The 16,129-nt window shown below is 39.6% G+C and overlaps 1 non-coding gene across 1 annotated transcript; it reads right to left on the bottom strand.

Annotated features, from left to right (window-relative positions):
• Positions 1-387: 387 nt before the first annotated feature.
• TRNAY-AUA (transfer RNA tyrosine (anticodon AUA)) lies at positions 388-459 on the bottom strand. Its single transcript has one exon. It is a non-coding gene; the product is annotated as a tRNA-Tyr (tRNA).
• Between the last annotated feature and the right edge of the window lie 15,670 nt (positions 460-16,129).

Genomic DNA, 16,129 nt, shown 5'->3' with positions numbered 1-16,129 from the left:
TCCTGGCAATCTTGATTGCAGCTTGTGCTTCTTCCAGACCAGTGTTTCTCATGATGTACTCTGCATAGAAGTTAAATAAGCAGGGTGACAATATACAGCCTTGACGTACTCCTTTTCCTATTTGGAACCAGTCTGTTGTTCCATGTCCAGTTCTAACTGTTGCCTTTCTGACCAGAGGCAGGTCAGGTGGTCTGATATTCCCATCTCTTTCAGAATTTTCCACAGTTTATTGTGATCCACACAGTCATTTAAAAAGTGAAGTGAAGTCGCTGAGTTGTGTCCAACTCTTTGTGACTCCATGGACTATAGCCTACCAGGATCCTCCAACCATGGGATTTTCCAGGCAAGAATACTGGAGTGGGTTTCCATTTCCTTCTCCAAGAGATCTTCCCTACCCAGGGATTGAACCTGGGTCTCCCACATTATAGGCAGACGCCTTACCATCTGAGCCACCAAGGAAGTCCATTGGCAGGTTGGTATAAACCCCTGACAGGGTTTCTGCATAGGCTGTATGAGGTCACCATGGAACCTCAGAGTAAGGCTTCTCACTTGCTTCACACAGGACGTGTCATTCATTCACACAAGCACACTGTAGATTTAGTAAAGTACAGCAGAAAACATGTTCACTAGAACAAAGAACTAGAGCTCCAAGCATCCTTACCTTGTCCTGAAGAACCTCAGATGAGCCCCCAAGATGAAAGGTTGCTTCTGAACCACAAAAGACACCGGGATTCTTGGCCTCCAGAGAAGAACTCAATCCAGGGCCAGTGACAAGGCTTGATCGCTCAGAGCTTTTGTGTAATCAAGTTTTATTAAAGTATAAAAGAGATAGAGAAAGCTTCTGACACAGACATCAAAAGGGGGCAGAGAGAGTGCCAGATGTTTACAGCAGCTTTATTCATAATTGCTAATATTTGATAGGGACCAACATGTTATGTAGCCATGAAATTAAAAGAAGGAGTCTCCATTGACACATGAAATTAATGTGTCAATGGAGGCTCTTCAATCATAATGCATGTACCATTCTAGTGGGGAAAGTTGATACTGCGGAGGCTGTACATGTGTGGGGATGGGGGATATATGGGAACTCTCTGTAATTTCAGTCCAGTATCTCTGACTGAATGGCATAAGAAATTCAACTGCAGTATGTCCCAAACTAAAGGTATCATGTAAAACACCACCCCTCATCAGTCTTGTTCCTTCTACTTTTCTGGGTTTTATTAATGACCAAATAATCTATCGAAAATCCAAAATTAGTTTTCTACCTCTCTTTCATGGCTCAAATCTATTCGTTACAATATTCTATTGAATTTTACTTTGTTTACCTCTTTCAAATAAGCCCCCTCATTTCCATTTTCCTGGCAATATACAAAGAAAAAAAATCTTTCCTCTAGTCCTTTTATCCTCCAATCTGTCCAACACTTTGCCTTCAGGGAGGCCTTCCAAAACACAGTTTTATTAAGCTTTTCTCCACATATAAGCCCCAGCCATATTCCACTGCTTATAGAATGGGGGCCAGGGTAGGAACATGACTCCCACCAACCCTTTGCTCCAGACTCATGGAGCTTACTACTAATCCTTGTAAGTGCCAGACTCATTCCAACCTAATGTCTCAGAGTCTGCTGGTCTCTCAGTCCTGACTGAGTGCCCTCCTACAGACATGGCCCTCTCTCTGTGTCAAGCCAAAGCTTAGATTTCCCTTCCTCTGGAATCCTCTCGTACTAACCTGTCATACCTGCAGAGTGAGGTGATGTCTTCCTTAGCTAGATAAAGCATTTTGCTGGCACTTACAAGAATGTTGTATTTAAACTATTATGCTCAGTTGTATGCCTATTACATTAGATTCTGAGCTCCTTAAAAGCAAGATCTTGTCTTACTCAACTTTACGTAGACCAATGCCTGGCATTTTTCATCATTGTGAAACTGAATGCCTTCATGCAGAACACTTCCTTACGTGTAGACAGTAGACTGCTGTCTATGTGGTGTGAATGCACGAGTAGCATGACGCACCCAGGTCTGCACACATCTTTTTCTTGTAGTTTACTCATGTCAGTGCTGGTATATACCATTCTCCCCTTACTTATTCTGATTCATTAATTCATCCATTTTTTGTTCACATTTGCATAATTCAAAGGATGGTGGTCTTTGAATAAACTGTACATGTTTTTCAGAAACTACAGGTTAAGTAAATATATATATATCTCTCTAGGTTCCTTCTTGTATGCAGTGATTGCAAACTTTTTGCTTGTAAAAGCAACGAGAGTATCAGAGGTTTGAATTACACCTGGTTCTTGGTTAGTTTTGCCAACTGTATCTTAAAGTTCTTTTCCATAAAGAATGAATCAGTGTTTATGGTAGATAACTGTGTTAGCCACGAGGACTCTGGATAATGCAAGTATTGTATAATCATGCTATTTGTATTCCTTGACATCAGAATTTATAATGCCTCGTTTAATGAGAAATTGAATGGAAGATGTGGCTGAAAAATTAATTCATTTTAATAATATATGGCACTGATATTGGCTATCTCTGGCAGGCTTTATACCTATAAACTAAGAGACCATGAATACCAATGACAGCAAAAAAAAATAATAATAATAATAAGATATGTATTATTTCCCTAAGAAAATTACTTTTAAAAATACGCATTCTGACATCCTCAAGATTAATTACACAATTATGCAGTTCCAAAGTGTAATCAGTCAAATTCTAAGCAGTGGTAAGGAAAAGTGAGCATTCATATTTACTAAAAATTCAAAAATTCCACTTCTGATGAAATTTGCTTTACAAAGTCATTGAAGTATAGAGAATATAGCTTTTCAATAAAAATATTTTTCAGTCTTATATCTAGCAAAGTCTTGGGATTTGGGGTAATTTAAAAGTAGGAAAGGAATAACAATTCAAACATTATAAAATGTACTGAGTCAAAACAAAGCTGAATATTGAAATGCCAGAAGAAACAAGGTTGTTCACCAGAGACAGGACAAATAAATTTAAGAAGAAAGCTCATTCCAGAAATGTTTTTACATTGCTTAATGAAAGTGCTGTTTTCAAAAGAAAGGCTTTAAGGTAAATAAAGTGGAATATAAATAATAGGCGTGAAATTAGCTGTGAGATTCAATAGTTTACCATGTATGCCCTGTGTATCCGACAACACAAGCCAAAAAGCTGTAGAACACACAGCCAGGAATGCCCTGGGGCTCCACTGACACCCATGTGAGCTTCACATTGTCCCAGTGAATGACTATCCCTTTTCCAACTATCCCTTCACCACATCACATTCAGCCAATTCCAAAGTCATCAACTCTGAATATCAGAAAGTTCTTTATGACATGAAACAAAATTTTTCAGCTCTTTTTAATCACTGGCCCCAGTTCACACCCTTTGTGCCCCCTGAGAAAAACCCTTTTGTTCAAGACTGCTCTGCCATTATCTAAAGACAGCTACCACAATCCCCATCCCTCATCCCAACTTCTAGACTTCTATTATCCAGTCTAGATAACTCAATTTTAGTTCAGCACATATTTTTTCCCCCACGTATACCCCACAGCATCATCACTGATTCAATGGACAGGAGTTTGAGCAAATTCTGAGATAGTGAAGGACAGGGAAACCTGGTGTGCTGCAGTTCATGGGATCGCAGAGAGTTGGACATGACTTAGCTACTGAACAACAATACCCCACAATGCTAAAATTCCTAGAGAGCTAAGACCTTGTGCTATTCACCCAGCTATCACCAAATCAGTTTCTGATGTGTAGTAATCTTTAAATATCATTTGTTCAGATGAATTCCCCTATATCCTCCAGTAACCAAATCCCTCTCTTCTGATCCTGCCCATACATAAAATAAAGTTTATAGACATCTTTCTACCTACACTTCAATTTCATGTTGGGATAAAGGGTCAGGGAGGCATAAGGAGTTCACATAGGCTTCTCAGAGGTAGGATGGAAGAGGCACAGGCGTCTGGGAGGAGAGGAGTGAATCTCACACTGAGAATCAAAGAAAATATTGTCTTCTCAGAAGTCAGGTCCAAGACAGAGACCAACAGAATTTGGTAAGACCTTGGTGAGGACTTGGTAACACTCTTATCTGTGTTTATAATTCTTTACCACATGTTGTCCCATAAGAGTAAAACCTTTGAGCAAAGCTCCTACAGATTTATCAGGTTTGAAGCAAGAAAGGGCTGAGGCAGAGGCTTATGTTTCACTCTTTTTGCTCACAGCAAATAGATAAAAACCCTCCAGTCGGGAATAGCATAGGTTTAGCAGCCTTCCTTGGAGAAGGAAATGACAATGCACTCCAGTATTCTTGCCTGGAAAATCCCATGGACAGAGGAACCTGGTAGGCTACAGTCCATGGGGTTGCAGAGTCGGACATGACTGAGTGACTTCACTTTCTTTCTAAGCAGCCAATGGAAAGAAAGGAGAGGGGCTGCTCGGGGCTTCAGATGAATAGAAGACAAGACTGTGGAGATACAGAAAGCACTCTTGGGCTTAACAAAGAAAACACTCACGTGAAGATTTTTAGGAAGGAACCATATGATGTGAATGCTACTCATTATATCACATTATTAGTTACATATTTTATGCGCATGTCATCAGGAACATAGACCTTGTTTTGTATCAGTTTAATATCAATCACCATGGCCTTCCAGGAGGCTCAAGGAAGTCTGATGTCCAAGAAGTCCAGGAGAGAGTTTTGGTTTCCCTGTTAGCTGACCCACCTCACACATGAGGCTGCCCTCCCTCAACCTTCCTTCTATGTTCAGTTCAGTTGCTCAGTCGTGTCAGACTCTATGCCACCCCATGGACTGCAGCACACCAGGCCTCCCTGTCCATCACCAATTCCCAGAGTTTACCCAAACTCATGCCCATTGAGTCGGTGATGCCATCCAACCATCTCATCCTCTGTCAGCCCTTTCTCCTCGCACCTTCAATCTTTCCCAGCATCAGGGTCTCTTCCAATGAGTCAGCTCTTCGCATCAGGTGGCCAAAGTATTGGTGTTTCAGTTTCAACATGAGTCCTTCCAATGAATATTCAGGACTGATTTCCTTTAGGATGGACTGGTTGGATCTCCTTGTAGTCCAAGGGACTCTCAAGAGTCTTCTCCCTCTATGTTGGCTGATGTTAAAGAGGCTTTCCTGTGCTGGGAGTAAGACCTTGGAGACTTGGAAACTGAAAGTCCACTTGCATTGTGCTCTGCCTGGCAGGAGGCTTGAAATGCCAAAGGGCATTGATTTATTTTTTGTCTAATGGCAAAGGGAATGGCTACCCACTCCAGGATTCTTGCTTGGAGAATTCTGTGGGCAGAGGAACCTGGCGGGCTACAGTCTACAGGGTTGAAAGAGTTGAACATGACTGAGTGACTAACTATATAAATGATAAGCACCTCTAAAGTAAGCACAGAATCTTATTCTACTTGTGCCATTCCTGGAACATAGAATACCAATGAGCACTCAGCTTCTAACACATAATTCTTTAAGATTTTGTAATTAAAGTAAAATGGCAGTAACTGAATCACATAACACATTATAAACATTGGGCATAATTACATCTGCATATTGAATTATTTATAAAATTAAATATATTCTATACTATTGATCCCTGCTTATGAGGAACCTAGAATATCCATTTACATATATTTGGCATTATGTATTTATTTATTAAAAAACATTATGAAGCATCAGAATCCCTTTTGTGCATATGACACTATAGAGAAAGAAGGAGTAAGAAAAACCATAACCATAACTCAATAAATGTATCACATTGATTCTCACAAAAAGGAAGAAATCTTAACTGCTACAAAGCAGACGGCCTTTGTTTCATACATTCTGAGAGTTTGTATTTCTGAATAGGTCTATTAAAAATAGCTATTTTAAAAAATACTGGTAAACCAGTGATATGCAAGATACCATTTACTGTGTCTAGATCACACATTAACCAATACTTGCAACTGTTACTGTTACTTAGTCACTAAGTTGTATCTGACTCTTTGTGACCCTGTGGGCTGTAGCCCACCAGGCTTCTCTGTCCATGGGATTATCCCAGGCAAGAATACTGGAGTGGGTAGCCATTTCCTTCTCCAGGGAATCTTCCCTACCCAGTGATTGAACCCCCGTCTTCTACATTGTAGGTGGATTCTTTACTGCTGAGCCACTGATGAAGCATACCTATAATGAATGCATGCAAATAAACTATTTTGTGTATTGCAATGATTTCATGTAATAGTTTCTATTCACACCATGGTCATATTCAAGAACTAGAGGTTAGAAGACAGAGAATGGCTTGATAAATGCCACTTGCCCCTTAGTCTAGATCAGAGTTGTGAACATCTGGGTAAAGCTATACTTAGCCTGAAAAATGAGTCACAGAATATAAGAGTATTTAAAAATATTTATTTATTTACCATCTGCTATTTTCCGGAGAAGGATGGGGAAGGAATTTTACTGCTAACACTAGCACAATCATTTTAAGACTTTATGGAAAGAAAAAAAAGATGTCAAAATGGAGACTATGCAGGCTAGAGACCTCAGCAAGAAAATATTTTCAAAATAGCTTTCTTAAGTATCCTAACCCATTCCATAGAAAACAGACCTAAATTTCTCAAAGCTGCAGAATACCAAACATCCCTGCAAAGGATGGCCCTGAGAATAAAGATCTTTGGAAGTTTTCAGAGTGACAACCATACTCCGATGACCTTGCTGGACAATGAATTAACTTCATGCTAAACAGTTGCCCTTGAGCCTGAAGGAGCATATTCCCTTATTGGCTGATTATCTATGTTAAGTGCTTTTATGGAAATAAACCAAGACACTGAACAGAGTCTCAGGAGACAGAGAAAATGCTTAAACATCTTTAGCTTCAAGTCAATGATGTAAAGTTAAGCATGGATATGAGAGATGGGCTCTGAGTGATCTTGAGAGTCTATGACTTTAGCCAGAACTTTCAGAATCCTCTTATGTCCATGGTGCTATGGTTGGAAGGAATCATGATGGGAGCTAAGAATGACACCACCTGAATTTTTATCTTGGCTGATACCAAGAAGCACTTTGATGCTGGCATGTCAATTCATCCTGTTGGGTCTCAATCTTCAAAAAAAAGTGAGATGTGTTCTTGCTTGAATCACTAAGCTTTTGTGAAGCTAAAGAATGATGTGGATGAAAGTATTGAGCCTCTGTGTTACATCATTGCATAACTTTGAAAGATAACAGTCTTGATTATAAAAGAGTGTCACCTATTCTCCATATTTACAAATCAATTGTAGTTACCTACAGATGAATGTGGGCTTCCCAAGTGGCTCAGCGGTAAAGAATCTGCCTGAAATGCAGGAGATGCAGAAGACACGGGTTTGATCCCTGGGTTGGGAAGATCTCCAGGAGGAGGACACAGCAACCCACTCCAATATTCTTGCTTGGAGAATCCCATGGACATACGAGCCTGGCAGGTTACAGGTCCTGGGTCCCAAAGAGTCGCACATGACTGAAGCAACTTAGCATGCACACAAAGATGAATCAGTTCAGTTCAGTCACTCAGTCGCGTCCAACTCTTTGCAACCCCATGAATCGCAACATGCCAGGCCTCCCTGTCCATCACCAACTCCCAGAGTTCACTCAAACTCACATCCATCCAGTCGGTGACGGCATCCAGCCATCTCATCCTCTGTCATCCCTTTCTCCTCCTGCCCCCAAACCCTCCCAGCATCAGAGTCTTTTCCAATGAGTCAACTCTTCACATGAGGTTGCCAAAGTACTGGAGTTTCAGCTTTAGCATCATTCCTTCCAAAGAAATCCCAGGGCTCATCTCCTTTAGAATGGACTGGTTGGATGTCCTTGCAGTCCAAGGGACTTTCAAGAGTCTTCTCCAACACAACAGTTCAAAAGCATCAATTCCTCAGTGCTCAGCCTTCTTCACAGTCCAATTCTCACATCCATACATGACCACAGGAAAAACCATAGCCTTGACTAGACAGACCTTTGTTGCCAAAGTAATGTCTCTGCTTTTGAATATGCTATCTAGGTTGGTCATAACTTTCCTTCCAAGGAGTAAGTGTCCTTTAATTTCATGGCTGTAGTCACCATCTGCAGTGATTTTGGAGCCCCCCAAAAATAAAGTCTGACACTGTTTCCATTGTTTCCCTATCTATTTCCCATGAAGTGATGGGACCAGATGCCATGATCTTCGTTTTCTGAATGTTGAGCTTTAAGCCAACTTTTTCACTCTCCTCTTTCACTTTCATCAAGAGGCTCTTTAGTTCCTCTTCATTTCCTGCCATAGGGTGGTGTCATCTGCATATCTGAGGTTATTGATATTTCTCCAAGCAATCTTGATTCCAGCTTGTGCTTCTTCCAGCCTAGTGTTTTTCATATGTACTCTGCATAGAAGTTAAATAAGCAGGGTTATTTAACTCCTTTTCCTATTTGGAACCAGTCTGTTGTTCCATGTCCAGTTCTAACTGTTGCTTCCTGACCTGCATATAGGTTTCTCAAGAGGCCGGTCAGGTGGTCTGGTATTCCCATCTCTTTCAGAGTTTTCCACAGTTTATTGTGATCCACACAGTCAAAGGCTTTGGCATAGTCAATAAAGCGAAAATAGATGTTTTTCTGGAATTCTCTTGCTTTTTCCATGATCCAATGGATGTTGGCAATTTGATCTCTGGTTCCTCTGCCTTTTCTAAAACCAGCTTGAACATCTGGAAGTTCACGGTTCACGTATTGCTCAAGCCTGGCTTGGAGAATTTTGAGCATTACTTTACTAGCATGTGAGATGAGTACAATTGTGCGGTAGTTTGAGCATTATTTGGCATTGCCTTTCTTTGGGATTGGAATGAAAACTGACCTTTTCCAGTCCTGTGGCCACTGCTGAGTTTTCCAAATTTGCTGTCATATTGAGTGCAGCCCTTTCACAGCATCATCTTTCAGGATTTGAAGGAGCTCAACTGGAATTCCATAACCTCCACTAGCTTTGTTCATAGTGATGCTTTCTAAGGCCCACTTGACTTCACATGCCAGGATGTCTGGCTCTAGGTCAGTGATTACACCATCGTGATTATCTGGGTCATGAAGATCTTTTTTGTACAGTTCTTCTGTGTATTCTTGCCACCTCTTCTTAATGTCTTCTGCTTCTGTTAGGTCCATACCATTTCTGTCCTTTATTGAGCTCATCTTTGCATGAAATGTTCCCTTGGTATCTCTAATTTTCTTGAAGAGATCTCTAGTCTTTCCCATTCTGTTGTTTTCCTCTATTTCTTTACATTGATCACTGAGGAAGGCTTTCTTATCTCTTCTTGATATTCTTTGGAACTCTGCATTCAGATGCTTATATCTTTCCTTTTCTCCTTTGCTTTTTGCTTGTCTTCTTTTCACAGCTATTTGTAAGGCCTCCCCAGACAGCCATTTTGCTTTCTTGCATTCCTTTTCCATGGGGATAGTCTTGTTTCCTGTCTCCTGTACAATGTCACAAACCTCATTCTATAGTTCATCAGGTACTCTATCTATTAGATCTAGTCCTCAGATGAATATAGAGAAATAAATGAGAACTTCATTCTTTAATATTGCTTCAAGGAAACTGTTTCATGTGAGGTCTCAGCATTCACTTTCTGTAATAGTTATTCTGGTTTTATTATTCAACTTATGATGAATTTATTTTCCCTCTGTTTCTTGAAGTCACATGTAGGCCATGTAAGTCATATCTGTTTCTCTGAAGATAAAACAATCTAAAACTCTATTTGCATAATGCTTTATGGGAGGTTTCCCCTAAAAAAATGCTTCACGTGAAATGATTCACCACATAACAAAGTGTGCAGTGTGTAGAGAAAGGATTGTTATTTGTGCTCCACACATGAAGAAAAATTAACCTCAATTCATTTAAACCAAATAACACTTAAAAAATTAGTGCCTTCTAGGTATAATGGTGGTTGTTACTGGATGTAAACAAGCACTAAGATGCCTGCAATTACAGTTTAGTTGGAAAGACATGTAGCTAAGTGCACTGTATAGAAGCTAATTAATTAAATTTCTATTTTGGGACTCAGAAAGGTAACCTGCTTAACCACAAGTTTCAGTGTCAGAAATGAGTCACAAGAAGGACCAGTATCTCCTCATGGCTAGGCTAGTGACCTTTCCACTGCTCCACAGAGTTAGTGTTCAGTCTATCTTTTCAAGATGGCTATTTTCTTTTTACACTGAAGAGATCTCTTGTGACTTATCGGTTCAGTTCAGTCACTCAGTTGTGTCCAATGCTTTGCGATCCCACAGACTGAAGCATGCCAGGCTGCCCTGTCCATCACCAACTCCCAGAGCTTACTCAAACTTATGTTCGTCGAGTCGGTGATGCCATCCAACCATCTCATCCTCTGTCGTCCCCTTCTCTTCCCACCTTCAACCTTTCCCAGAATCAGCATCTTTTCAAATGAGTCAGTTCTTTGCATCATGTGGCCAAAGTATTGGAGTTTCAGCTTCAGCATCAGTCCTTCCAATGAATATTCAGGACTGATTTCCTTTAGGACTGACTGGTTGGATCTCCCTGCAGTCCAAGGGACTCTCAAGAGTCTTCTCCAACACCACAATTCAAAGGCATCAATTCTTCGGTGCTCAGCTTTCTTTATAGTCCAACTCTCACATCCATACATGAGTACTGGAAAAGCCATAGCTTTGACTAGACAGACCTTTGTTGGCAAAGTTATGTCTCTGCTTTTTAATATGCTGTCTAGGTTATTCATAACTTTTCTTCCAAGTAGCAAGTGTCTTTTAATTTCATGACTGCAGTCACCATCTGCAGTGATTTCAGAGCCCAAAACAATAAGGCCCAAAACAACACTGTTTCCATTGTTTCACCATCTATTTCCCATGAAGTGATGGGACCAGATGCCATGATCTTACTTTTCTAAATGTTGAGCTTTAAGCCAACTTTTTCACTCTCCTCTTTCACTTTCATCTAGAGGCTTTTTAGTTCCTCTTCACTTTCTGCCATAAGGGTGGTGTCATCTGCATATCTGAGGTTATTGATATTTCTCCCGGCAATCTTGATTCCAGCTTGTGTTTCATCCAACCCAGAGTTTCTCATGATGTACTCTGCATATAAGTTAAATAAGCAGGGTGACAGTATATAGCCTTGATGCATTCCTTTCCCAATATGAAACGTCTGTCGTTCCATGTCCAGTTCTAACTATTACTTCTTGACCTGCATACAGATTTCTCAGGAGGCAGGTCAAGTGGTCTGATATTCCCATCTCTTGAAGAATTTTCCACAGTTTGTTGTGATCCACACAGGAAAAGGCTTTATCATAGTCAATAAAGCAGAAGTCAATATTTTTCTGGAACTCTCTTGCTTTTTCGAAGATCCAACGGATGTTGGCAATTTGATCTCTGGCTCCTCTGCCTTTCATAAATCCAGCTTGAACATCTGGAATTTCATGGTTCACATACTGTTGAAGCCTGGCTTGTAGAATTTTGAGCATTACTTTACTAGCGTGTGAGATGAGTGCAGTTGTGTGGTAGTCTTACCATTCTTTGGCATTATCTTTCTTTGGGATTGAAATGAAAACTGACCTTTTCCAATCATGTGGCCACTGCTGAGTTTTCCAAATTTGCTGGCATATTGAGTGCAGCCCTTTCACAGCATCATCTTTCAGGATTTGAAATAGCTCAACTGGAATTCCACCACCTCCACTAGCTTTGTTCGTAGTGAGGTTTCCTAAGGTCCACTTGACTTCACATTCCAGGATGTCTGGCTCTAGATGAGTGATCACACCATTGTGGTTACCTGGGTCATGTAGATCTTTGTTGTATAGCTCTTCTTTGTATTCTTGCCACCTCTTCTTGATATCTTCTGCTTCTGTTAGGTCCATACTATTTCTGTCCTTTATTGTGCTCATCTTTGCATGAAATGTTCCCTTGGTATCTCTAATTTTCTTGAAGAGATCTCTAGCCTTTCCCATTCTATTGTTTTCCTCTAATTCTTTGCACTGATCACTGAAGAAGATTTTCTTATCTCTCCCTGCTACTTTTGGAACTCTGCATTCAAATGGGTATATCTTTCCTTTTCTCCTTTGCCTTTAGCTTCTTTTCTTTTCTCAACTGTCTGTAAGCTATTTGTAACTTATAAAATTTGATAATCCAAAAGCTGTCTTCATCAGTTGTCCTAGAATTTTATAAAATTTTAATTTTAATTAAAAAAATTTTTAATATAAATTTATTTAATTGGAGGTTAATTACTTTACAATATTGTATTGATTTTGCCATACATCAACATGAATCCACCACAGGTATACACATGTTCCCATTCTGAACCCCCTCCCTCCTCCCTCCCGTACCATCCCTCTGGGTCATCCCAGTGCACCAGCACCAAGCAACCAGTATCATGCACGGAACCTGGACTGGCGATTTGTTCCATATATGATATTATACATGTTTCAATGCCATTCTCCCAAATCATCCCACCCTCTCCCTCTCCCACAGAGTCCAAAAGACTGTTCTATACATCTGTGTCTCTTTTGCTGTCTTGCATACAGGGTTATTGTTACCATCTTTCTAAATTCCATATATATGTGTTAGTATACTGTATTGGTGTTTTTCTTTCTGGCTTACTTCACTCTGTATAATAGGCTCCAGTTTCATCCACCTCATTAGAACTGATTCAAATATATTCTTTTTAATGGCTGAGTAATATTCCATTGTGTATATGTACCACAGCTTTCTTATCCATTCATCTGCTGATGGGCATCTAGGTTGCTTCCATGTCCTGGCTATTATAAACAGTGCTGCGATGAACATTGGGGTACACGTGTCTCTTTCATTTCTGGTTTCCTTGGTGTGTATGCCCAGCAGTGGGATTGCTGGGTCATATGGCAGTTCTATTTCCAGTTTTTTAAGGAAACTCCACACTGTTCTTCATAGTGGCTGTACTAGTTTGCATTCCCACCAGCAGTGTAAGAGGGTTCCCTTTTCTCCACACCTTCTCCAGCATTTTTTGCTTGTAGATTTTTGGATCACAGCCAATCTGACTGGCGTGAAATGGTACCTCATTTTGGTTCTGATTTGCATTTCTCTGATAATGAGTGATGTTGAACAATTTTTCATGTGTTTGTAAGCCATCTGTATGTCTTCTCTGGAGAAATGTCTATTTAGTTCTTTGGCCCATTTTTCGATTGGGTCATTTATTTTTCTGGAATTGAGCTGCAGGAGTTGCTTCTATATTTTTGAGATTAGTCCTTTGTCAGTTGCTTCATTTGCTATTATTTTCTCCTATTCTGAAGGCTGTCTTTTCACCTTGCTTATAGTTTCCTTTGTTGTGCAGAAGATTTTAATTTTAATTAGGTCCCATTTGTTTATTTTTGCTTTTATTTCCAATATTCTGGAGATGGGTCATAGAGGATCCTGCCGTGATGTATGTCAGAGAGTGTTTTGCCTATGTTCTCCTCTAGGAGTTTTATAGTTTCTGGTCTTATGTTTAGATCTTTAATCCATTTTGAGTTTATTTTGGTGTATGGTGTTAGAAAGTGTTCCAGTTTCATTCTTTTACAAGTGGGTGACCAGTTTTCCCAGCACCACTTGTTAAAGAGATTGTCTTTTCTCCATCGTATATTCTTGCCTCCTTTGTCAAAGATAAGGTGTCCATATGTGCGTGGATTTATCTCTGGGCTTTCTATTTTGTTCCATTGATCTATATTTCTGTCTTTGTGCCAGTACCATACTGTCTTGATGACTGTGGCTTTGTAGTAGAGCCTGAAGTCAAGCAGGTTGATTCTTCCAGTTCCATTCTTCTTTCTCAAGATTTCTTTGGCTATTCGAGATTTTTTGTGTTTCCATACAAATTGTGAAATTATTTGTTCTAGCCCTGTTTTTAGTTTTTATATTTAAATCAGTAATAATCCTCAATTGCCAACCAGAAAGCTTTGTCAGAGACCTTGAAGGAAGAGTGGAATTTTTCAGAGGCAAAAAAATCTGGGGAAGAGTATACTGAAGAAGTGTGTCCTAAACTGGATCAGGGTTATTTAGAAAATAAAGCTTACTAGACATACAAATATATTTGTGATAAAACTCAGTATTTTAATTGCCCACATATAGCTGGTAATAAGCTGCTTTTCTCAGTAAAGTCTCTCCTCCATTCCCCATTAAAAGTGCACTTTCCTTCTCTGTGAATTTGGTCAAATTGCATGATTATTTTTAGCTATGCAGATATCACCTTTCCCTTTTTTTCATATTTCCTCTTCTCTGGGTGGAAAGGCAAGGAGATTTGAAATCATAAATGGGACTGAATCTCTTACTAATAAAGTAACCTTAAGAAAGTTGCTTTAATCCTTCAACTTCCTCCTTCATAAACATATCTTGACAGCTTATAAACATACATATATAAGCATATGTAAACATACATATACATGCAAACATCATAGATAATCATGGATAGCAATATTTACCACACATATTTATTAGGATTAAAAGAGATAATATGGTGGCTTGCACAATAACTATTAATTTCCCCCCTTTTTAACTCTGAAACTTCCACTCATTGATCAAGTGGATATATTATATAATATCTTTTCAGATTATATAACATTTTTGCTAATATGGTCTTTGTTGCTGTATTTAGTATCAAACCAACATCCTTCTTATCCTGGATTCAAATTGCTGTCCTTGGTCCTGAATTTTCAACATTGTCATCAATAACATGAATCATAAAATTGTATAGAAAGAGAGAACAAAAGATTAAGAACATTAAATGCATGTTTTTAAAGGTTTTCTTATAAACACAACTCACAATTCTGTAGCTTTGTCAATAGAAGATTCTGCATCAATAGAAATATACAATTACTTACATTCTAAGAATGTAGAACTTAATACTCAAGACAGCAGGCCATTCCAGTGATGAATATCTGGTTATTAGGAAATATTTCTTTTTGCTAAACCCTATAATCTTATCCAGAAATCATTATTATGTCCTTTGGAGGCATACTTACTCAATTCATGGGTAATCCCTTGGGTCATCTGCTGGGAGCAGGAGCTCCGCCCCTGGCAAAGGTCATGAGGAAGGAGGCTTGGCATAGGCAGGATCGAGCCTCAGGAGTCCCCCTGGAAATTCTTGAGCATCTACCCCCAAAACCAGAGTCTGCCTACTTTCTGCTTTGTGCTCTCACCTACACCTCTGACTTTACGGGGGGCTGTCCCCCACTACCTCTCTCTGAAAAAAAGACTTAACTTACAGCTCCAGTTAATAAAGTTCCTGGGTGTAATAGTGTTTCAACCTACAAACTCCTTTGGACGTCCTCTAGCCTGCCTGAATAGGTTTTTTCCGGCCACATGTGATTGCTCAGAGCCTCCCAACTGTGAGAGGCATGAGATGTTCTAAACTGTCTAAATACAGATTCCTTTGAGCAGTTAAAAAATTGATTAGAAATTGTATTGGTGAAGGGTTTTTCACTTGTTGGGCCAATGTTTGCTGCTAAGTCTCCATATCCCTTACCTGCTGTGTCCCTGGCAGTGTATTGATTAATATAATTGGTGTAAGTAGTAGCTTTAATGTTTGTAACCTTGGACCCTTGAGTTAATTATTTTTCTTGTTATAGCCCACCACACCTTTGCCCTGTAGGAATGCAACTTTATCTAATGCTTTTGGAGGGTGTTTATGCTTTTGGAGGGTGGCGCCTGACTAATCACCTTTAGAGAAAAATAAGTTTTCTGAAGAAAGGGTCATGTTAACAGGCCTCCGGGCCAGAAGATGATGCAAATCACCTAAACTTTTGCATATGATAAGTTTACAGGAAGAAAGCCTGGCTTACTGCGTGACTCTACCCCTTCCCCCATTATCCTCTATGCATAACTTAAGGTATAAAAACTACTTTGGAAAATAAAGTGCGGGCCTTGTTCACGGAAACTTGGTCTCCCCATGTCGTTCTTTCTCTCACCTTCTGGCTGAATTATTCAGCCTCTTTTCTCCACTGAATTTCCTCACTGAGCTATCCTTATTTCAGCTCTTTTCTCCACTAAATTTCCTCACTGAGCTATCCTTATTTCGGCCTCTTTTCTCCACTAAATTTCCTCACTGAGCTATCCTTATTTCAGCCTCTTTTCTCCACTGAATTTCCTCACTGAGCTATCCTTATTTCACCACTCTTTATATCCTTAATTAACGTTT

Source organism: Bos mutus, chromosome 11, assembly GCF_027580195.1.
Source record: "Bos mutus isolate GX-2022 chromosome 11, NWIPB_WYAK_1.1, whole genome shotgun sequence".
NCBI classification, from domain to species: Eukaryota; Metazoa; Chordata; class Mammalia; order Artiodactyla; family Bovidae; genus Bos; species Bos mutus.
This window is presented reverse-complemented; position numbering and strand designations above follow the sequence as displayed.